General features: G+C 44.7%; 1 protein-coding gene across 14 annotated transcripts in view; it reads left to right on the top strand.

Annotated features, from left to right (window-relative positions):
- Positions 1-22,887, top strand: part of APBB2 (amyloid beta precursor protein binding family B member 2) — a 301,427-nt gene that overhangs the window by 246,265 nt on the left and 32,275 nt on the right. The window contains exon 1 of one of the 14 annotated variants that reach the window (XM_081154829.1): positions 21,822-21,999. The exons of the other annotated variants lie outside the window; for them this stretch is intronic. The gene's annotated coding sequence lies outside the window, so the exon portion shown is untranslated. Of the gene's footprint in view, positions 1-21,821; positions 22,000-22,887 lie in introns of those variants that run through there. 14 annotated transcript variants of the gene reach the window in all.

Below are 22,887 nucleotides of genomic sequence, written 5' to 3'. Positions count from 1 at the left end.
AACATGCCCGGTCCAGGCTCAGTGGTTGAGCGTCGACCCATGAACCTGGAAATCACAGGTTGATTCCCTGTCAGGGCACATGCCCAGGTTGCGGGCTCGATCCCCAGTGGGGGGCGTGCAGGAGGCAGCTGATCAGTGACTCTCATTATTGATGTTTCTGTCTCTCCCTCTCCCTCCCTCTCTCTAAAATCAGTTTTTTAAAAAAACATATTAAATTAATGACAATAGATTGCTATTTTTGCTTTTAAGAACAAAAATTGGAATTACCTTTAATGAACAACTGTTATAAGTTGGATACTGCATTGGGCCTCCTCTAATAAAAGTCATATTCCTTCATAGTCAATAGCTGCTATCACAGCCATTGTACACAAGTGCTTTTTAAAACATACTTTCTTCTGCAGGTTAAATGTTGACTCTGTGGTATTATTTATGCTTACAATTTGTATAGCAAAATCTCTCTTCCCAGAAAGTGCTTTACACATTTTTTTTGTTTTTGATGAATAATTTTTAATAAAATTTTACCATGTCGTCGATTATTCATAAATTTCCAAATGAGTTTATCTTTGATTAATTGTTTTATCTGGTTAAGATCTCAGGGAACTTTTACCTAAAGAATATAGTGCCAAGTGTGCAGAATATTTTTTTCTCTACTCTTCACCTAGGATATTCCCAACTGGCTTTTTCCCACAAGTCCCTGATTTAAGTGGTTTTAGAAGGCTGTTGCCACACATAGTTCATGCTCTTGTTTTCCTGCCAGTGTTGTTTTGATTTCTTTGGAAAACATTGCTTAATTTGGAGGTTTGTTTTGCATGGAGGGTCCCTGAGTAACACTGGAGTAAATTAGTTAAAATGTGCAAAACTTTAACTTATAGGGTTTGACATTTAAAAGGTGGTTTAGTCACCGAAGGCTTTCTACCTCCTTATTTTAGAGATTATGAAGCTAGGGACAAAAAGGTGTGACTTACCTTAAATGACCAGTCTAGTAGTGGCCGGTTATGAACATACTCCTGGGATTTCCCTCTGTCCAAAGAGGATGCTTCTCTGTTAATCCTGACAAGAGATAATGGATGGTCTGAAATAACCTGGGCTGAGCAGGGCGACAGGACTCTATAGCCGCACAACCCTGTCCTTAAGAATCTGGCTTTCTAATTGACAAGAAAAGACACAGGTGTGAATTGAAAGCAGAGGTTGACAAACCATGGCCCTGAGCTAAGAATGGCTTACATCTCTAGTGGGCTGTTTAAAAAAAGAAAAATTAGAGAATACAGATGTGGGAACTCAGCTCACCGGCCCTTTCCAGGAGCGCGCTAGGGCAGTAATGCACTCAGAATAGGGTTGGCCCGTCTTCCTGGCTGCTGTAGGAAGTCGTGGAAAAGGCAGAGTCCTTCTCTTCCTACCTGTGGCCCAGATCTGCCAGCATTGCCGGGGTACCTAAGCACTACTCAGCCCTGCTACTGTTCCTAGAGCTAGCCCTCTGGGTACGATATAGGGTCCGGGTCACCAGCTAAAGTACTGGATTACTTGTCCGGTAGCAGCCTGCAGCAAGCCATGCCGCCTGCGGGGGCAGCTCTGTGCCACTCAGGCTCAGACCCTCTCGTGTCGTCCCTCCAGTGTCATCCTAGTCTGAATGGGCCAAGAGACTTGTCTCTGAAACTTGCATTCCTCACATTATGCTCACATACGTATGTTCACGTCCTGTTGGCCGAATGCAGCTGCAAAGGACTCTGGGAAATGGAGTCACTAGCTGGGCTGACAATCGTCAAGTTACTGCTACTATCGAAAAAGAAGAGATGAAACAACTAGCATCCTGACGGAGTGTGGAGACGAGCCACCTCAGCTTTCCCAGCCCACGCCCAGCTTCCTGTGCCAGTTACCGAGCTGCGGCCTCTTGGTTCCAGACCCTCCTTCTCTGTTCTGCTTTGCGAGCCGGGCCCGGGACTCTGCACAACACGTTCTGCTTCTCTGGTTTGCCGCCTGTGGGCTGTGACTGGAAGGAGACTGCAAGGCTGGAGGGAGAAGGAACCTGCTTCCTATGGCTGTGAGCCCCATCCTGGAAAGCTCCTCAGTTCTGACTCCACCTTGGAGGCTTTCCGACACTCACAGCTTCATCGCACCCCTTCCAGAGCCAACACACCACCCGCTCTCTTTAAAGTCTGGTCCCAGCGCCTTGGGGCCCTTCCTTCAAGCCTTGGGACCCCAGCATCCGCCAAGCAGGGCTTCCTCCTCGGCAGGTTTTGCTCCCTGGGGAGCCACCTCCACACTTCTAAGCCTGGCTTGTGCTCCCTGTTGGCATTTTCAGCTTCCTAGTTACCATTCTGTATATGACCCCCTCTGTGTCCTGCCTGTACGCTCCCCGGTTGACCTTCCAGTTGAGTTAGTGCTGACCAAGGAGGCAGCCGCGACCCTGCCGAGGCGGCTGCCGCGGCTGCTTTGTTGAGCAAGCAGTGCGTGTGGCTGTCCTTTCTGTTCAGCTACACCACGTGGCGGGTGACACAGCGGCCCTTGTGCCAAGGGGACTTCCTTTCTAAATTGGTAGAAGTTGGCAGCGACAAAGGGCAGTTCTGTTGTAGGCGACAGGGATGTAGAGACAGTGGGCCGCTTGGCTTTCGAGCTCATCCGAAAGTTACCTCTATTTTTGCTTTGCCGTTTCTTTTCCTAGGAGTAATGGGAGCGGGTTCTCCATATGGACGGTGGAGACTTCGGAATGACATCTAGTCAGAGGGTTTTCTCCGAGCCAGGCAGTTATGAATGATGGATGGGACCCCAAGGTCGGCTGATGAGAGTTTAATCCAGGGGATGCGCTGTCTGGCCCCAGGGAGAAAGGTCTTCAGGGAGACGCTGTCATTCTTTCCCTGCGCGAGGGTTATCCTGACCTCTCGAGTTGATTTCTTTTTAATGCAACGCCATGAGAAGCGGAGGCATCGGGGCTTACTTGCCGATTTTGCTGACTTACAGGGTAGATCTATTTTATCTCTGTAGAAGTGGCTTCCTTGCCTCCTATTAATCATGCTGGGATGCTTGCTAATACTTTCAGCTTAGAATAACCTTTAAGTAAGGACATTGTAAGGGATCGTCCAGGTAAAGTTTCCCTCCGAGGAATGTGTGCAGGCATTTCCAGCAGGGCCTTCACAGCGATGCTGTCCCTGGTGGTGCGCACAGGAAGATGGCATTGTCTTCTGAAGAGCACACCATCCATCTTGGAAACTGGTTCAGCGCATAATCTAGTCTTTCTCGTGCTGAACCCTGAACAACTCCCACCTCGCCCCTCCCCAGATGCCAGGTGCGGGAGGGGCTTTCTGGATGCAGTGGGAGGGTACTCGGCCATCTCGGCCTCCAAGATTCTCTGTGTCAGCCCGCAAAGAATAGGTCTTCTTGGAACACTTGGAGCATCCCAACAGCAGAAGGAAGAGTAGTTTTGGTGGAGAAATAGCTTAATAATCCCACACATACATGGATTAGTATCTTAACAGAAAAAGTTGTCGCTCTTCTAACCCAGAGCCTGGCTTGATTGCTGGCATATTGCATAAGCTTAGGAAATAGGTGTTTGGTGCATTGCTGAAAGCCTCGTGTTATTGCAGATGAATGGGCAGTCACTACTTTCTGTACGTAAGTCTTGAACTTTTTTACTCAAATTCAATCATCTAAGATTTTTCAGTTCATGGTGAGTCTACTGCTTGGGAACTTAATGCAGCTCCTATGGTCTGTTTCTACTCACAGAACACTTCGACACCAAATGTGTGAGTTTTCCACACCAAGCAATTCTCCAGTTCTCTGCTGACACCAACTGAATGTCCTGCAATTTAATTCAATTCTAACTACCTGGAGTTTAGTGAAGATTCCACAGGTCAAGGGCTGTTCCACAAGATTGTGTCCCACTTTGGATGCCAATCACAAGTCCAGGAAGGACACCCATACTTCTGGCCAACTAGCTATAAATCAGGGATTCCCATGGCCCCTCCTCAGGCTGGGTAATTTGCTAGAATGGCTCATGAAACTCAGGGAAACACCATGAAGGCTTTTTATAAAGGATACAAATGGGTGGCCAGTTAGAGAAGTACATAGGGTAAGATCCAAAAGAGCTGCGATCACAGGAGCTTCTGTCCCTAAGGAGTTTGGCATATGCCACCATCCTGGCACCTGGGTATGTTCACCAAAGCGGAAGCTCTCCCAACTTTGTTGTTTAGGGATTTTATGGAGATTTCATTACATAGGCAGATAGATGAAATCATTGACTATTGGTGATTAGCTCAGTCTCAAACCCTTCTCCCCTCCCTGGTAAGACTGAAAAACCAAATACATATTTCTTACTATATTACAGCATCACCGTAACCAGTTAGTTACTGGAGAAGACAGATTTGAAAACATCAGGTGGAACTCAAGGAGTCTTATCATGAGCAATTATATGAAGTTTTGAGAGCTAGAATTGGTCAGCAGAAGGGATCCTGGAGTGGGAATCCTACCATATGCTTCTAATTATAGGGGTGTTTTTTTTATGCACTGATGTTGAGGACACTTAGTGTCCCAGCCTCTACATCTGCTGCCGGGATCACTGCTGGGATGGCAAGTATGTGGAGCCCTTTTATAGAAGTGTCATGCATTCTTCCCAGTTGTACTGTTTTCATGAAGTAGTAACATTTCCTTGAAATACTGCCTTGAGTCAAACATGTAAAGAATTGGGAAAAACTTAAAACACATGAGAGTTTAGCATTATTCTCTCTGACTTTAAATACCTGAAAATCATTCATTCTTGGTTCCCTGTGACTTTTGACTGATGAGTTGATGCCTCTGGAAAGGCTGATGTTGATATTTAGAGCCCCAAGGACCCCCTCCCAAACACCTTTGCATTTTTCTAACCCTCTCATTAAACAAGACTTGGTGTTTAATAGCTATGAATTGAAGCCTTGGAGTGAATTGTGTGTGCAGTTGTTGTTTTTTAATGGAGAAAAGAGAAATTATGAAAATTATCCTGTAATGAGTTTTCAGTACAGTCATTTGGGTCCCCTGGCCTCCTGCGGCTGTCACAGATGTGTCAGCATGAGCTGCACTAGCCTCCCATGCTCCTGTTCTCCCCCTCGCTGGCCTCTCTCCTTGGCAAGACGACAGTCAGGTTACATCCCCTGCCCTGCCTCCTACCAGCGCACATGTTTAGGTGCAGGCACCGTGTGCCGAGTTCCTTTCTTATGACTTCAACTGGGAATTCTTTTATTTTAGACTATTCCCCAAAGAATGCCCTGGTGAGCTGCTCTTTAGAAAAGGGAAGAAGAGAAAGGAAATCCAAAACAAGAATTAAGATATTGAAGTCAGGGTGCTCAAGCAGGGACCCCGTTTCTGAGGGTAAACGTCCTGGGAGCAGAATTATGGTCACAGCGACCAGAGGACGGAAATACCAAGTCAGACTTTGGGACAAATGAAAATAAGTGAGCCAAATCGTTCATGTAAAATGGAAAGAGTAAGTCTGTCTGAACCCAGGAAGAATCACTTAGACTATAAATAAAGGAGTGAGAGTGGGTGACAGACTGGATCTTGCACCATTCACATATCTAGAGAAGTTGGAGGGGGTAGGAGAGGGAGTAAGAGAAATAAAACCTAGAAAATTTTCTCATTCAGATATTTTACACCAGAAACATGCCAAAGGGAAAAGGGAAAGAAATGTTTGAAAGTACTGGAGTGGGCAGGTGGGGGTAGGTATGCACAGTTATAGGCTCCGAAGGAGACTGGGGTGGGGGAAGGGCTGAGTACAGGCCTTGCAGACACAGTAACAGACTTGTGAGTAGTGGGGGGTGGACATGAGAAGGCCAACCAGACATGGCTGCTTTTCTCTCTGCAACAATGCCTCGTGTTTCTGATCGCTTCTCTAGGCCTACTCACCCACCGTTATGCCCAGTCTGTCCATTTTGATGTCAAAACTTACCAAATCATATGTTTTAAATATATGCAGTTTATTGTATGCCGATTATACCTCAATAAGGCTCTTTAAAAGTATAATTTAAAAAATATACAATGAGTAACGTGTCAAAGATTTATCTAACTCCTGACTGAGGGAGCCAGTAGGACACTAGAGCGAGGTAAAGGAATCAGAGAGACAGAATCTTCCAAAACTGATAATCAGGCCACGAAGCACATGTGCTTCAAGAATCACAAAGAACCCAAGCAGGATGAATTAAATGCGCACGCACATGCACACTCACATACACGCACTCTATTGTATGTACGTATGTAAGTATGTATGCATGTATGTGTTTATACACACGCCGCATTGAAGGGAGTTTTATTTAACTTGCTGATTATGTGTATGTTCAACCACATGAAAATAAATTTTGCAAGGACAGTAATTAGATTTTTTTTAAATTGTGCAAACCCCACATTGTTTCTGATTATCTATTTTTCTGTGTTACTGGCTTTCAAACTATTTTGTCATAACCCATAAGAAATATAGTTTATGGCATGACCTGATTTTCCCCTTACCCACCCCCCCTTCTTTCTCTGTCTCCTTTACTCACATATAACAGAAATTTCACACAGTATTTATCTCCACTTATGCTCTGCCCTTTGTTTTTCTTTTCTACTCTATTCTATTTATTTAACTACTTAAATGCTGCTTATTACCACAAATTGGTCATTGTCTGAATAACACTCATCTTGGTTAACTTTTCCAAAAAGATTTGAACTAAACAGTGTACCAGCTTGATAACTGGTACATAAAGAAAACAAAAAAAAGATTCCATGGTCAAATAATTTTGGGAAACACCATATGCAACGTCCTGTGCTCAGAGAGGGCCCCAAATTCACAGCTTAGCTGTTCAAGGTTCTGAGCTCCTCCACTTAACACTTTGTGAGCAAAAATCTTATTATTTGGTTCATACCAGTGAACTTCCAGAGGATCAGCAGTTCGGGGTCTGCCAGGTTAGAAAACACTGAAGAACACTAACCTAGCGATTTTGAGTGATAACTATGTGTCAAGTTCTATCATAGCAAAGATAAATTTTTAGACTTTTTTCATTTGCTAGCATTTGCCCCCCCATGCCTTCACTGAAAAGTATTACATTATTATGAGCACAGCTTTCATTGCAGTCAGTGAATATCGTCTCTCTTAGAGAATTTGGTTAACCCTGATAGTTGCATTGTTTTTTATGTTTCCCTTTTTGCCAGGAAGTTTCAAGTTAAATTAAATCCCTAATTATAGTAATACTATTAGATTGAACCATATGACTGTCGTTTTTGTGGATTAGAAATGGTTGAATGTGGTTTAAATTAATATTTAGCCTAATTGATTTACAGAATTACTTCTTCCTTCTATTTGGTTTTAAATTTTACTTTTCTAATTTAAGAGCCTGATAGCATGTGTGCCTTTTATTGTAAATCACCTTTTATTGTAAATCACTTCATTCTTTTTTCTTTTTTTTTTTAATCCTCGCCTGAGGATATTATTTCCATTACTTTTCAGGGAGAGTAGAAGGGGGTGGGGAGAGAGAGAGAGAGAGAGAGAGAAACATTGATGTGAGAGAGACACATCGATTGGCTGCCTCCTGCATGAGCCCCAACCAGGGCCAGGATCAAGCCTGCAACTGAGGTGTGTGCCCTTGGCCGGAATCAAACCTGGGACCCTTCAGTCTGCTGGCCGACGCTCTAACCACTGAGCCAAACCAGCTAGGGCCACTTCATTCTTTTGGGAGGCGAATGGGATATAAATTTTAATAAACAAACAGAATCCAGCTATAGTGCCCCATTAACCAATACAGTGTTTAAAATACAGATCCATTGGGAAGCGCTATGCATTCTGCAATAGGAGTATTTTGAGGTTTCAGGGGGAGGGGGGTTATAAAAGTCCTGAGTAACTAAAAGAACAGCAACATTTAAAATATTTCTCTACAGTCAATTAGTATTTCTTGACCAATCCAAACGACGTTTGTGGCAGTGAACATGAGTTAGAGAATAATCGTGTCACAGAAACCGCCTCGGCCCTAAAGGTACTGCTTGCCAAAGCCCTATTGCCCACCACCAGGGACCCCATTACAAGGATGAGCAGCTCTTACTAAAGGCATTAACATCTAATGGATGGTGTGGACGTTCTTACTGCATTTCCCCCACAAATTCGGTGGCCTGCAAAAATGATCTGTGCCCCTTTCTTGCCTAAAGGAAACGTTTTGATTTCTCTCTACACACCTCTGAGCTAAGAGTTGCTTTGTCTTCTTTATTGACATAAGAGAAGCTATGGAAGATATTTATTAAGAAGGATAAAACATAGTCATATTCATTAAATTCACTAAGTCAAGGGTTGGAAATAAAGGGAGGGGGAAATTTTTAATTAAAGATAAGGTTTTAATATGTCTGCACTGTACAAATTAGAGTGTTTCTTAGAAGAAGAGGAAGGAGAGGAAGAAGGCCTGTATCTTAAGTCTTTAATCTTGGCCGACCTTTCATCAGAACGTTGCTAATTATTCTCTTGGGCCTTGGAACTGTGCCGTTAGAACATATTCCACCAAAGAAGTATATTGATCAGGACAGGAGGAGAATAGAAATGGCTGTCATCATCCAGAAGGGGCACCATCTTCCTTTTAAGCTTTCTAATTATAATTTAACTATGGTCGGACTTGTGTATTTTTAAGCGATCTGTCAGACTGGCTCTCTTCATGCCCAGTGCCACATCGTCCTGTTCCAACCTTGAGGTGACAAACTGGAATTCCTTCTTCCTCTGTCCTCTATCGTATGGCCCCATCTACCTCTCTGGGAGTTTATTAGACACCCCATGTATTAAGTTCCCACCATGCGTCATCCCTGTGCTTGGCACCAAGGATGTGGCTATGAACAAAAGTGTCATGGTCCCTACACTCATAGGAGGTACTATGTGGAATAGTAAATGATCATTTAAGTCCTTGAGTCCATGAAGCACCTGGTAATATAACTATCAAGCCCCCCCCCCCCCCAGTGTTATATGACATTGCCGTCCTTATGGCACCATCCAGGTCCCACCTCCTCTGTTACCCTTTCCAACACCGTTTGTATAGTCAGCACTGGCTAGGTTATGCTGTAGTAACAACCAAAAGGCTCAGTAGCTTAAAACACCTCTCATTCTGCTAAAAGTTCATGGCAAATTGGCTGGAGGCACTGCTGCTTGTAGTAGCTGTCCTCATTCTGCATCCAAAGCCGATGATACAGTCACTGTTGAGACTAGAGTATCGCCAGCCATGGGGGCAGGACGAAAGGTGCACTGACGCTTCACACTTCTGCCAGGAAATGACACTGACTACTTCTGCTCGCATTTCATCGGCCAAAGCAAGTTACACGACCAACCCCGCCTTCAGAGGTTCAGGAACCAAACTCCTCCCCTAGGAAGGGGACAGACATTCACACCACACAGTGCCCTGTGATCTCTATCTCTGTAGTCATGTAGATCTTACTGGAACTTCATCTTTTCAACCTTGTGTTGTTACTAAACATTATAGATGTGCGCGTCTCCCTGGTGCGATGGCAAATTCCTGGACAGCCAGCACCGTGCCTTATACTTGCATGTGACTCACATGATGCGGTCCTTTTCATTGGGTTTTTAAATATGCTTTTGATCATATCAAGGAAAATAATTCAACTCTTCTTTTTTAACATGGTGATTTATAGTTTACTAAGGGCCCGTGCACACTGTCCCCTTTATTATCATTGTGCCTGCAGACCAGGAGAGTGAGACCTACGACCTGCACGTGCCTTGCTCAGTGTTGCACACACAAAAAGTGGCTGAGCTGTGTCTGAAACCATGGATTCTAAATCCTGTCCTTGTCCTACCCTTAGAGTTATTCGTGTGGACACCCTAATTTTTTCTTGTGGTGAGGATCACACAGGGGGAGGGAGAAGGAAGCGTCAGAAAAAGAGGTGAAAGCTCTTGACCAGGATGGGGGATAGCTCCTGGTGTTTGGACCCCAGCAGAGCCGAGGGAGCACACAGCAACAATCCAGCTTGTACTCGGCAGTCGGCGTATTAGTTTTCTGAGGCTGCCATGACATGTTCCCACATACTGGCTGGTTTAAAACAACAGAAATGTATTCTCATGGTCTAGAGGCCAGAAGTTCAACATTTGGCTCACTGCGCCAACATCAAGGTGTTGGGAGGGCCCACCCTCTGGAGGCCTGAGGGAAGAATCTGTTCCCTGACTCTTCCAGCTTCTGGTTGCTGCCGGCATCGCTTGACTGTGGCCACCACTCCAGTCCCTGTAGCCTTCTCCCTCTGCCTCTCTGTTGTAGGCACATTTCTGATTGGTTTTAGAACCCACCCAGATAATCCAGCATAATATCTCCATGTCAAGATTGTCAGCTTAACCATGTCTGCAAAGACCCTTTTTTCTTATAAGGTAACATTTACAGGTTCCAGGGATTAGGACCTGATGATACCTGTGGGACCATTTTCAACCTACAAAGTCAAGATGGTGGGAGCCTTCTCTGCTTCCCCAGCTTTTTTCTCCCCTGCTCTGCTCCCCCATCACCTCTCCCAGCTCTCTCCCCTCTGGGTGGTGCAGATTATGTGGGATCTTGGGAGGGCCTTTGGAGTCCACCTCACCCCCAGTGGATTCCCAGGTCTCATCTGCTCCTTGGCTGTGTGGCTCCAGGCAGGTTACTCCCTCTGAGCCTCCGCACCCTACATAGAGGTGGAAGCTTTGGAACCTGCTCGCAGCTTGGTGTGAGAGAATGAGAGGGCCTGGCATGGGCACCTCGCAGAGAACACCCCCCACCCCCGCCGTCGGTCCCTCACTCAGGCTCTCTGTCCTCTGCACCCGCAGCACTGGGCATGGTGGGCTGGAGGAAGAGGGTGCTGCCCACTGAGATTCCTCCCGTTTATTTTTCTCAGCGAAGCTGCAAACACACAATGTTTATTAAATAATTAATCATCCCCTCCTAGAAGGGTGATTCCATTTCATGGGTGAGCAGGTTACTGCCAGAGAACTATGTCTCCCTCCAAAGTGATATATGACATGCTTTGGTATCTACGTTTTTGGACACTTGGATGTTTTTTCTCTCAGCCATTTAAACTTGAAGGTGGTATAGGGCACAGTCATTGGCACTTTGTCCCTTTTAAGAAAGAGGTACACATGTGCATAGTGTGGTGACCTCGTATTTTTCCATCTCTGAAGTAGTGTGTGGAGCCTATATGAGTACTCATAAGTTCCCTTGGGTTTTAGTATTTACTAAACGCTAAGTGCTTCGTAATAAATGCCACAGGTAATGCGCCTTTACAACATTTAGCCCATGAAGAAAAAGAAACGGTCACGTAATTGATGAGGAAACTATTACAAAGGAATAAAGCGAGAAATAAGCAAAGCCTTTTTCTTTCTCAGAAGTTTTTGTGGTTTCACACGCATTCACTGCCTGCCTCCGGAATAAAAACTTCTTGCCCGGTTTTTTTGTAAAGCAGTCCCTTCAGATAACTGCCTTATTTTTAGGAAGTTTTTATCCTAATGCTAGGATAGTAATTAGGGGCCACTCGCCATCTCTGACCTAATGACATTAAGGGCCTGAAGAGAAAAGCAGTGGGGGCTCAAATCACAGCAGTTTATTTGTACAAGAACTAGGTATTAAAATAAGAGGTCTTTGGTGGCTAAACTAATAAAATAGCTCTTCGGTGTTTAAAAGGACCGATTTGGTCCAACCTATCACTCTTTGAAAATAAGGAATATTACTTAAAGTAAGTAATTTAGCTTTTTTTTTTTTAATTCTCACACAAGGATATATTTTTATTGATTTTAAGAGAGAGAGGAAGAGAGAGAGAGAGGAACATTGATGTGAGAGAGAAACATCAATCAGTTGATTCCCATATGCACCCCGGCCAGGGATCAAATCCACAACCTAGGTATGTCCCCTGACCGGAGATCAAACCCACACCCTTTAGGTGTACGCGAGTGCCCTCCAACCAACTGAGCTGCCCAGCCAGGGCAAGTAATTTAGCTTTTTGTGGAAAGTTCCTCCAGTTCCTAAGATGATTCGGAGTTCAGAATTACTGGTTCAGTCTTCTGACTCTATCAGCAGTGTTTAAATATACATTTCCCACTCAATAAGTCATGAATTTGTTTTAATTTATCATCAGTGCCCTCAGAAGTCATCCAAGCAGACTTTGAGCTGTGAGCATTTGCTTCTCTCCTTCTGGTTAATTCTGACACATCTCACCTGTCATATTTTTCTAAAATTCTAAAAATGGGATTGCTTGATGTTAAGATTGATTGTTGTGTTCCTAAAGAGAAATTATAAAACTTGCTTAGATGATATAGTTTCCCCTCATTTCCTCAAAAATGTTTTTACATGAGTGGAGAAAGTGGAATTTATGGTCTAGTAGACCAGGGACGCTCGAACTTGAGCACAGGTCACAATCAGCTGTAGGTCTTTATGAAGCACAGACGGTAGAGTCCCATCTTCCAAGTTTCTGATTCTGTACTTCTGGGGTAGGACCTGAGAACTTGCATTTGTAGCAAGTTCCCAAGTGAGGCTAATTTTATCTGTGGACCACACTTTGAAAACCAGTGCTTTAGGCCAAAGAATTTGCCAAGAGTAAGCATGAATGCCTTGTAGCCTTAAGAGAAAGCGATGGGGGTGGCAGATTTGAATAATCATTCTGTTTCGACAAAAGGCTTCACTCTTTTCTAGAAACTCAATTTGGGATATATGGTTTCATTTCTCTAAGAGAGAAAGATAATACACAGAGGAAGACTTACTATTATGATAATGAAGCTTAAACTTTGGGCCCCTTTCCAGGCCCTGGAAGAGGGCCTACAATAAGTTCACATGGTTTTTGTAAAATTTGCAAGAGGAAGATATTTTTGTATTCTTTTTCTTAAAGAGGGACCCAGAAATTATCTAAGTTTTAGCTCCCATAAAGCCCAGATCAACTCTCTGATAATTAGTATTATTAACTAATGCATATGAAAGGAATATAGTTTGTAAAAGAGAAGGTTTTGTAGGTTAAGCAGTCCCTAAATGCCAGAAATTAAGGGTAAGTGGGGATATGAGCCTCATATGTGAACTTTGTGTGAAACTTGTTTTAATTGAATGAGGTCAGTTGAGCGTTTAGGCAGATGTAAATCCAGGTTGATTTTAGGTTGTCTACTAAGTGATGAGCTTGCTCTGTGTGCTGTATTTTATTTTATTTTCTGTTTATTTGTTTTATTTCTATGTGACAAGAGCAGATTTGAATAGTGAAATGGGTTCAGTCTGCTTCACCTCTTATAAATAAATTCACTCATTCTCTTTGAGCAGTTTTGTCTGTAAAAAGGCCATAGTAATAATAATAATTGCCAACTTAATAGGGCTGATGGGGTAATGAAATGATAGATATGAACATTTGTTCATATCTGAAGATATAAAATTGCTCGTATCTGAAGATAAAAATACTACACAAATGTTAGTAATTAGTAGCTATAGTCTACACAAATAGTACACTAATAGTTCATATTAATTGAATGACTACAGGCCATTCTGTGAGAGCAAGAGTCAGCAAACTTTTTCTGTAAAAGGCCAGACTATAAATATTTTAGGTTTTGTGCGTCATTCTGTGTCTTAAATACTCAACTCAGCCAGTGGTAGGCAAAAGCAGTCTTAGACAAGATATAAATGAATGGTTGTGGCTGTGTTCCAATAAAGCTTTATTTATAAAAGCAAGGGCAGCTATGCTAGATGTACCAAAATTTATCCAAAAATACCACTGTCCTTCAAAATTAGGAACTTCCAGTTGAGCATTAAGATAAAATAAATATGCCCTGGCTGGTGTGGTTCAGTGGGTTGAGCATCCTCCCATGCACCGAGAGGTCATGGGTTTGATTCCCAGTCAGGGCAAGTGCCCGGGTTTCGGGCTCCAACCCCAGTAGGGGGCATGCAGGAGGCAGCTGATTGATGTTTCTCTCCCCCGTGGATGTTTCTCTCTCTTTCTCCCTTTCTCTCTCTGTAAAAAATCTATAAAAACATATTTTTAAAAAAAGATAAAACAGATACTAGCAATTATAAATGATATTTTTGTTTAAACTCAACACTAACAGATCGGAGCACTGGCTAATTTTATCTGCCCTACTTTCCATAGTCCCCTGATGTAGTTGATGTCTCTTTGGCAGATGAGGGCATGTAAGTGGATTATGGAAGGCAATGTGGGGAGGAGGGAGTCAAGGTTAAGTTAAGGGTCAGAATACCAGCATGTTTCTTTTTATGCTTCCTGGTGCTGTAAGTGGTAATAACAGGGTGAGCTCTCCTTCTGGACTCAGCCTCAGCAGCAAGCTCATAGAATGGAGTTTTGTGACCTCCAAGAAACTCAGTGGTTCTATTTTGTAATCTCTTAATCATTTTTTTAAAATCACTGATATGCGCAGGTTTGTGAACATTGGAAAACTGAAATAAACCATAGGAGTTTTAGGAAACCGATAAAAGACAGTTGCCTACACATCTAAAAAGGGAAGTTAATCATGAACTGTAAATAAAGTTGTTGTAAACATTCTCATTCAGGTTCTCGTGTGGACATGAGTTTTCACTTCTTTGGGGTAAATACCCAGGAGTGGGATTGCTTGGTTGTATGGTAATGGTATGTTTAACTTTATGAGAAACTGCCCAACCTCTCTTTGACGTAGCTGTACTATTTTGCATTCCCACCAGCAGCATAAGCGGTCCAGTTCTCAGCATCCTCGCCAGCACTAGGTGTTGCCCAGTGTTTGTTTCTTTGTTTGTCAGATTTTGTTGCTGTTGTTACAGCATTCTAAAATGTGTGACATGGTAACTCATGGCAGTTTTAATGTGCATTTTCCTAACGAATAATGATACTGATCATCTTTCATGGGCTTATGAAAACCGTATTATCTTCTTAGGCGAAGTTTAAATTTGTTGCCCATTTCAAAAATTGGGTTGTTTGCTTTGTTATTATCGGCATTATTCATAATTGCCCCAAACTGGAAATAGCATAAATATCCATCAACTGGTAGATGGATAAACATAATATGATCCATCTATACAATGATATTCTCAGCAATAAAAGGGAATGAGCTACTGATACACTCAACAGTCATGCTAAGTGAAAGATGCAAGATGCACAAAGCTACATACAATATGATTCCACTTATATGACATTTGGAAAAAGGCACAACTGTAGGGACGGAAACCATCAGATCAGTGGTGAGCTAGAGGTGAGGGAAAATGCAATTTTCCTAAGAACTTCTCTTGGCTTCACTCTAGCAGCCCCCACCTTCCCACCCCTGCCTCTGCTTTCTCAACCATAGATTCCGTGTCCATTTAAGCTTGAGTTTCTAATACAGAAACACAAACATGAAGTTTCTCTAATTTTAATCATGGAAGTTTCCGGTCAGCAGGCACTTCTCCTGGCCCTTTATCTTTGTTCCTGGGTGGGTATGAACATGGCCTTGCTCTGTCTTCCTTGGGCTTTCAGTGCCCCTCATCTCCCTGTAATTCAGTTTTCCAGAGAGCAAGCCAGGGTGTTGACGAGGGAGACAGTTGAGCGGATGCCCTGTAAGAACTGAAATCTGTGCTGATTCTATTAGGATTCTGAATCGTAGCAGGAAATGGTATGCTCACCTCCCCCCACTAGCAGTTGGGAACATGAGAACTATTGGGTGAGCTGTGGGAAGGAGGGTAAGTCAGATCTCTTTATAGTAGAGGGAATCCCAGTGAATTGCCTGCTGTCTTTAGTCTGGTGGGAGATTCTGTCTGCTAAATATTGTATAAAGAAAATAAGCTATGCCCCCTGCGTAGGGCTTGGAAATATCTTCCACTTACAAAGATTTTTGTTGTACACGTTTACTATAAATAGCCTTTGCATTTTATAGGGCAGAACAGGAAGACTCTATGCCACTGAGAAGGACAGTTTTTTTAAAAAAATATTTTGTTAGAACTGAGCTGAAAAGATACTATGGTAAAACCCAGAGGTCTTTTAGAAGTTGCATCCTTGTGTGAGTGCAAGCAGCACTTCTGATTTACCTGATCAGCTTCATAGGCAATGGGGTTTTCTTTTACAAATGCATGTAATTCCTCCAAGAGCAGCCATTAGGTACACCAACCTTTAAAATAGGTTGAGGGGCCCAGCCGGGCGTGGCTCAGCAGTTCAGCGTCGACCTGGGATCCAGGCGATCGGGGTTTGATTCCCTGTCAGGGCACATGCCCAGGTTGAGGGCTCGATCAGTGACTCTCTCATCATTGATGTTTCTATCTCTCTCTCTCTCCCTCTCCTTTCCTCTCTCTGAAATCAATAAAGATATATTTAAAAAAAAAAAATAGGTTGGGGGAATATTATTCTTGGTCCACAGCTCCCTGGCTTTTGTTGTCCCGGTTCATTGTGTATCTGAGCTCGAGTTATTTTTGGCTGTATATTTGTCTTTGTGCCCGTTGTTCAGCTAATTTGCATCTTGGTTCTTTCCACTCAGTACAGTCTCTGGCCTAGCACCAGCACCACCTGGGATCTTTTCAGGAATCCAGGCCCCACCCCAGACCGACTGAAAGAGAGTCAGCATTTTAGCACATCCCCAGAGGATGCATTTGCACATTGAAGTTTGAAAGGCACTGATCTAGATCAAGGTCCTACCCTGTTAATAACCTTATTAGGAACCATGTGTGACCCTCAGAAATGCACCCCTGGTGAATTCTCTTGATGTCCATGAATAAGTGGGAGTACATGCCACTTTGCTACAAGTGAACTTAATTTATTTAATTTTATTTATTTTTATATTTGTTAATAAATATGAATTTCTTTATTAAGCTGAGCTGGTCCTTAAAGATACAAACCCTGACCAAGTATGGTTGAGTTTCAGGGAGCTCAGAGTCTAGTGGGGGACACAGAAAGACATACAGCATCATATTGTCTAGTGCCTTTATCGGTGTCACTTGACTTCCTTCACCTACACAGAGTACCAGTCCCCTTCCAAGTATGTAGTCCAGGGGCTACCTGCCTCTGAATCCTTTGGGTCAGAACGGGTGATGCTGATGTGGAAAGAGCACGGGGTTGTTCCAAACGTGTTGATTGAGTTATACTCTGGGGCTGAGGCCCTGGCACCTTCACTGTAACACTTACTCACATTATAATGTGAGAAACACTGATCCGGGTGCTGCTCCGATATCCTCAGTGGTTATGCGGTGATACAAAGGGATCAAAGGGACTGTATGTTTAAATACAGTCTCAAATAGTTAAAGAATCATTCAGGGTTTTTCTTATCCTAAATTCAGGGAGAGTTTCAAGTGGCCTCAGAGTTCAAAGCTGCTTTTACCTTTGGGTGAGGCAATATAGGGGATTTGTGGGTGCTATTCAAGGACAGTTCAATTCATGTTTATATATATTTCTGACAGCTTGTTTCTAGGAGCAAATTAAAGTGCTTGCTTCTATAATGAGTTAACAGTGTGAGCATTGTTATGACAATCCCATAACTTTCTTGTTTAGTGTTTATACTTATTTAATCAAACAAATTGAATTTGGATTATGGCTGTTACACATGATAGCAGTTATTATCCAGTTTAAATGCAGGTCTAAAGGAAATAATATTGATTTTTTTTTTTTTTTTTGGTACTACTTGGGGACATCAGAGGTTATTGGTATGCTGGTTGAATTTTTAATTAGGCTTGTGTGGAGGAAAGAAAGATTAGTAGTTGGGTTTTTTTATTTTCTTAATGTATTATGTAAATAAACTATAATATTTTATTCTAACTAGGGAGTGAGATGATTTTTAAAAGTTTGATTATCTCCTTCTATATTTTTATTTAAAGCATGTTAGGCTTTTAAAGTAGATAATAATTTTAAGGAACATTTTTATTTTTAGAAAGAGGAAAAGAAAATAATGGAGCAGAATACCATTATAACACTCAGTTACTACAGTAACAGCTACCTCATTTTTCAGGGAATGAGCTGTAATATGTACCAGAATTCCACAAATAATTGAACCTATCTTTCTATAAACCAAACCTTTTTTAAAAATTGCCTTCATTCTGCAAACACCTCTTGTGTACTTGCTCTGTGTAAGCACCACGCCTGATGCTAGAATTCAGAGTTCATCTAACAAAGGGCCTTCAAAAAAACAGATGTTTCAGTACCACTGACAGCTGTGAACACAGAGCCATGGGCCAGAGACCACAAAGCCAAAAATGATAAGCCCTGGGGAGCAGGGAAAGATCCATGGAAGAGGTGACATTTGATCTGGACCTTGACGCAGAAGTTGGAGTTTGCAAAAGTGAAACTTATTCTTAAAATTGTAAGAGTATTACATGCTAATTGCATGCAAGCTCGTTTTAAAAGTACCTACAGAAAAAATTTATCAATTTGATCATTTCCTGTGGGTCAGGAAATGTGCTTGCTCTGAAAATACACTGGCAAAAGACCACAAGACCAGTCTTAGGTTCTCCAGTTTACTGGAAGGACTCGCAGAACTCTCTGCAAGTTATTTACTCATAGTTAAGGTTTATTACAGCCAAAGGATGGGAATTAAAATCAGCCAAGGGAAGAGATACATAGGACAGAGTCCAGGAAAGTTCCAAATATAGTTTCCAGACAGAATTGGCCTCTCCCCGTGGAGTCATGGACAGCATAACTTTCCCAATATTGATGTGTGACAATATGCATGGAGCATTGCCAACCAGGGATGCTCATCTGAACCTTGGTGTCCAGAATTTTAATTGGGCTCCATCACAAAGGTATGGTTGACTGCCCATGTGGCTGATCTCAGTCTCTACCCCCTCCAGAGGTGAAACTGATGCCAAATGACCCAAAGCCCCTCCCCTAAATCACATTGTTAGACTACCTAGTGTGACCTAAGACCTCCAGGTGAACAAAGACACTTGTATCAGGTATGACATTCCATGGTCTTAGAGATCACCTCCCAGAAGCTGAGGGCAGAGACCAGACCTCTCTCTGGTCAAGGTTGAATTTCTTACTCTACAGAAACAAAACTAGACACCACTATAAGTTTGTAAAACTCACCATAAAGTGAAAGGAGACAAGACCTCTGAAGGAAAAGTCTATGATGCTGGGGGTTGGGTGTGAGGGTGGGGTAAGCGGTACTGCCAGTGGGATGATTTTCTGAGGGAAATGGACTGGTATCTAAAGGAGGGGAGGCATTAGCTAGGTTCGTGGTGCCATGAAGAGCGTTTCAGGAAGAGGAGAGAGTTGGTAGAAAGGCTCTGAGGTGGGGAGTAGCTGGACATGTTCCAGAAACTGGAGACGATGAGGCTGGAGCAGAGAGAAAGAGGAGGGAATGTGGTTGCAATATTAACTAGAGAGAAAATAGGGACCAGACCCCAGGTGGCCTCAGACACCCTGAGAATGATTATGGACTGTATCTCCAGTTAATGGGAAGCCTTTATAGAGTTTTAAAGCAGGAGCATAGGTGCTCAGATCTGTGATTCGTTTTTTTAAAGGGACACATGAGGCTGTGAGACTAGCCAGTCTGTGACAAGAGCAGAAACAGGGTGACTGTTAGAAGATCACGCAACCATCTCAAATATGGCAGCTAGAACTAGGGTGGTGGCAGTGAAGCTGGGGGGGGGTTGGGGGGCAGGACAAGTTTGAGAGAGCAGCCAGAGGGAGAGTTGGTGAGACTAGTCAAGCAAGATTGCCCTGCCCGGCCGGGCGTGGCTCAGCGGTTGAGCGGTGACCTAGAATCCGGGCGATCCTATCGGGGTTTGATTCCTGGTCAGGGCACATGCCCGGGGTTGGGGGCTCCATCCCCAGTCAGGGGCATGCAGGAGGCAGGTAGCCGATCATTGACTCTCATCATTGATGTTTCTATCTCTCTATCCCTCTCCTTTCCTTTCTCTGAAATCAATAAAGATATATTTAAAAAAAAAAAAAAAGCAAGATTGCCCTGCCGCAGACCCTCAGCTGTCACATTGGGCTGTCACCTATGGGCATCTGGCAGCCCCACCTGATTTGTTGCTTCTACTCTGCTGCAGATGGAGAATCAGACAACTGACTAGAATTATGTGTAAGGAAGGAAGGGCAGCCTCTGAGGGGTGATAGGTGTAACAGTGAAATCGGTTCATGCCTCCAGACTTGTTCTGGCTGCTGATCCCCAAGCCTCAAACCCACCACCCCACTTCCAGTTTAAGCTGCGTTCCAAACAGCCGTGGTTGCCAGAGCAGTTCACTGTAAACAGCTCTTCTAAAGAGCTGCAATATTACTGGTCATAGATTCAGATACACCACGAATTAAATCATTGCCCCCTTTGAAAGACAACCACTAACCAGAAAAGCCTAATATAAAATTGTTACACAGAGCTTACTAAGTGTTGAACAAATGAATAGATGTCTAATCCTCTTTTAAAACATGAACTTTTTTTTTTTTAATCCTTACCTGAGGATGTTTTTTCCATTGCTTTTCAGAGAGAGTGGAAGAGAGAGAGAGAAAGAGAAACATCAATGTGAGAGAGACATCGATGGTTGCCTCCTGCACCTGTCCCAGCGGGGGCCAGGGACCGAGCCTGCAACTGAGGGACGCACCCTTGGCCCTAATCGAACCCGGGACCCTTCAGTCCGCAGGCCGACACTCTATCCACTGAACCAAACTGGCCAGGGTTAAAACATGAACATTAAAAAGAGTTTACAGCCCGGCCGGGCGTGGCTCAGCGGTTGAGTGTCTACCTGGGATCCGGGCGATCGGGGTTCGATTCCCGGTCAGGGCACATGCCAGGGTTGTGGGCTTGATCAATGACTCTCTCCTCATTGATGTTTCTATTGCTCTCTCTCCCTCTCCTTTCCTCTCTCTGAAATCAATAAAGATATAGATAAAAAAAAGAGTTTACAGTACACCTGTGATGTGTTTCACTAAACCGAGACAAAACCTCCTAGTTACGTACACCCTTGATTTTCCATGTATGTTTCATATTTTGTTTCCCTATAAAAGGAGTGTATGGGACTTTGAATATGGCAGAAAGCATGACTGATGTCCCCTGCCTGCTTCACTTTGTTAAATGCTCAATCAAAAATAATGCATTCTCACCCAGAAACAATTAGAAAGAGGAAATACTTTCAGTACACACACACAATATAATCAGAGACCTTGGATTTTCCTTTGAAACTCTATTTTGGCCAATGGCTGGCCAGCACTCTTATTTAAAATGCTGTCACTTCGCCAACTGGACACTTTCCTGCTTCCAGGTACAGGAGTTCTCAGCTGGAGATGACAGTGTTGGGATGCCAGTGTCATCTTGGCTCCAGGTCAGCAGTAAAGAAAAAGTGCCTTAAGGGAAGCGGTTATGGGACAGGTGTGTAGGGGTGAACTCTTAAGGGCTTCGTGTAAACTGGCGTGTAAACTGGCAGGGAATCTGAGAAACACCTCTCGGCTCAGTTCAAAACTGGCTGCCTGATTGGTCCAAGTACAGTTTGCTTCTGCTTTGCGGTGGCATCGCGGGGACTTGCTGGCCCGGGGTTGAGTACCGTCCCTCCCCCGTCTCTCACCTCCGCCCCTCACGGGTCTGGCACGACCATAGTAGACACCAGAAACCCAGGCCAGGGACACCCACTTTCTAAAGAGGTTCGGTGGGATTAGGATGAACCTCCCAGGGCCTGGGAGGCGAGGCCGGGAAACGTTCGTTACAGAACGGGGTATGTTGGAGGCGGGGGTGTTCCACCCGCGTCCCTGCTCGCCCTGGGCTGGCCCCTGGCAGCTGGGGTGCGGAGCGCCGCGGGGGCGGGGGGCTGGGAGCGCGGCGGGTGGGGTGCCGGGGAGGGGGGTCAGGGGAGCGCGGCGGGCGGGTCCGGGAGCGCGGCGGGCGGGGGCGGGGAGCGGGAGCGCAGCGGGCGGGGGTCCGGGGAGTGGGCGGGGCGGGGCCGGGGAGCGCGGGGAGCGCAGCGGGCGGGGGCCGGACGCTGGGAGGCGCGGACGCCACTCGCTCCAACTTGAGAGCCGCGGAGCGCGCGGTGAGCGCTGCTGGGGTGCGCGGCAGCTCCAGGCTAGTTGGTGCCCGCACCTGGCCTCGTCCCCGCTCCGGGGGCGGCATCCCCGCCCAGCCCGGGGCGGCCCAGGCGAGGAAGGTGCGAGGGGGCCGAGCGCCTTTGTCTGCAGGTGCGTGCGGGGGTGAGGCGGCGGGAGACTCGCGGGACAAAGGCGGCCCCCGCCTCCCGGAGTCCGCGCCTAAGGGGGCGCATGGTCGGGGCGGCGGGAGGGCTGAGGAGGGGTCCCTCTGCCTCCGGCGGGAAGGACGGGTGTATGGAATGGGGGAGGGGAGGGGCCGTGATGCCGGTCCCCGCGGGAAGCTGTCCGTGGGGCGGCTCCGACGGCCGCCCTGGCGCTGGGCGGCGCTGCCCTGCCGGTGCTGCGGCCGGGGCGCGGGAGCGCGGTTATCGCACGGGCCCGCCGGTGAATCACGTTGATGTTTTTCTGTCTATTAGGAGTGAGAAATGATCGCAGGATCTGGGTAGTCCAGTTTTTGTGTTAAAAGCAATAGGCTTTGGTGTAGAAAGCCTGCATTTTGAAATAACTTTTATTATATGATTTAGAATATTGGTTTGACTTCTATGTGAGAAAATGTCTCAAATTCCCAAAATGTAGAAAAGAAGCCAACTTATCACGTGCTTGCTCTTGGCATTGAAAAAGGGCTTTGTGTTTTAAAGAAAAATGTAATTTAAATATTGCATACAACACTTTATTGGATTCTCAGGGAGCATGTGCCTTTCCTATCTATTAGCTGCTTCCTGTACCAATATTATAACCAGGCATGTGTGTGGATTCCCTAATTAATGTGTTGGCTGTGAATCTTCATTATCGCCCTGGGTGGGAGAAGGCGAAGGCAGAGGAGGCAATCTATTCGTCTTTTTTTTCTTTCTTTAACTGCAGCTGTAGCCTGGCTCTGACTTGCATCATGAAAGGTCGGCCCTGCCTGCCTTCCTCACGTTGTTTTGGTTTTCTTAGACCTGTGAGCAGTCAGTCTCTTCTCCAGGCTTGCTTCTGACG

The sequence above is a fragment of the Miniopterus schreibersii genome (assembly GCF_964146895.1).
Source record: "Miniopterus schreibersii genome assembly, chromosome: 1".
NCBI classification, from domain to species: Eukaryota; Metazoa; Chordata; class Mammalia; order Chiroptera; family Miniopteridae; genus Miniopterus; species Miniopterus schreibersii.
Note: the sequence above shows the minus strand (reverse complement) of the source record. Positions and strands in the feature narration are given on the sequence as shown.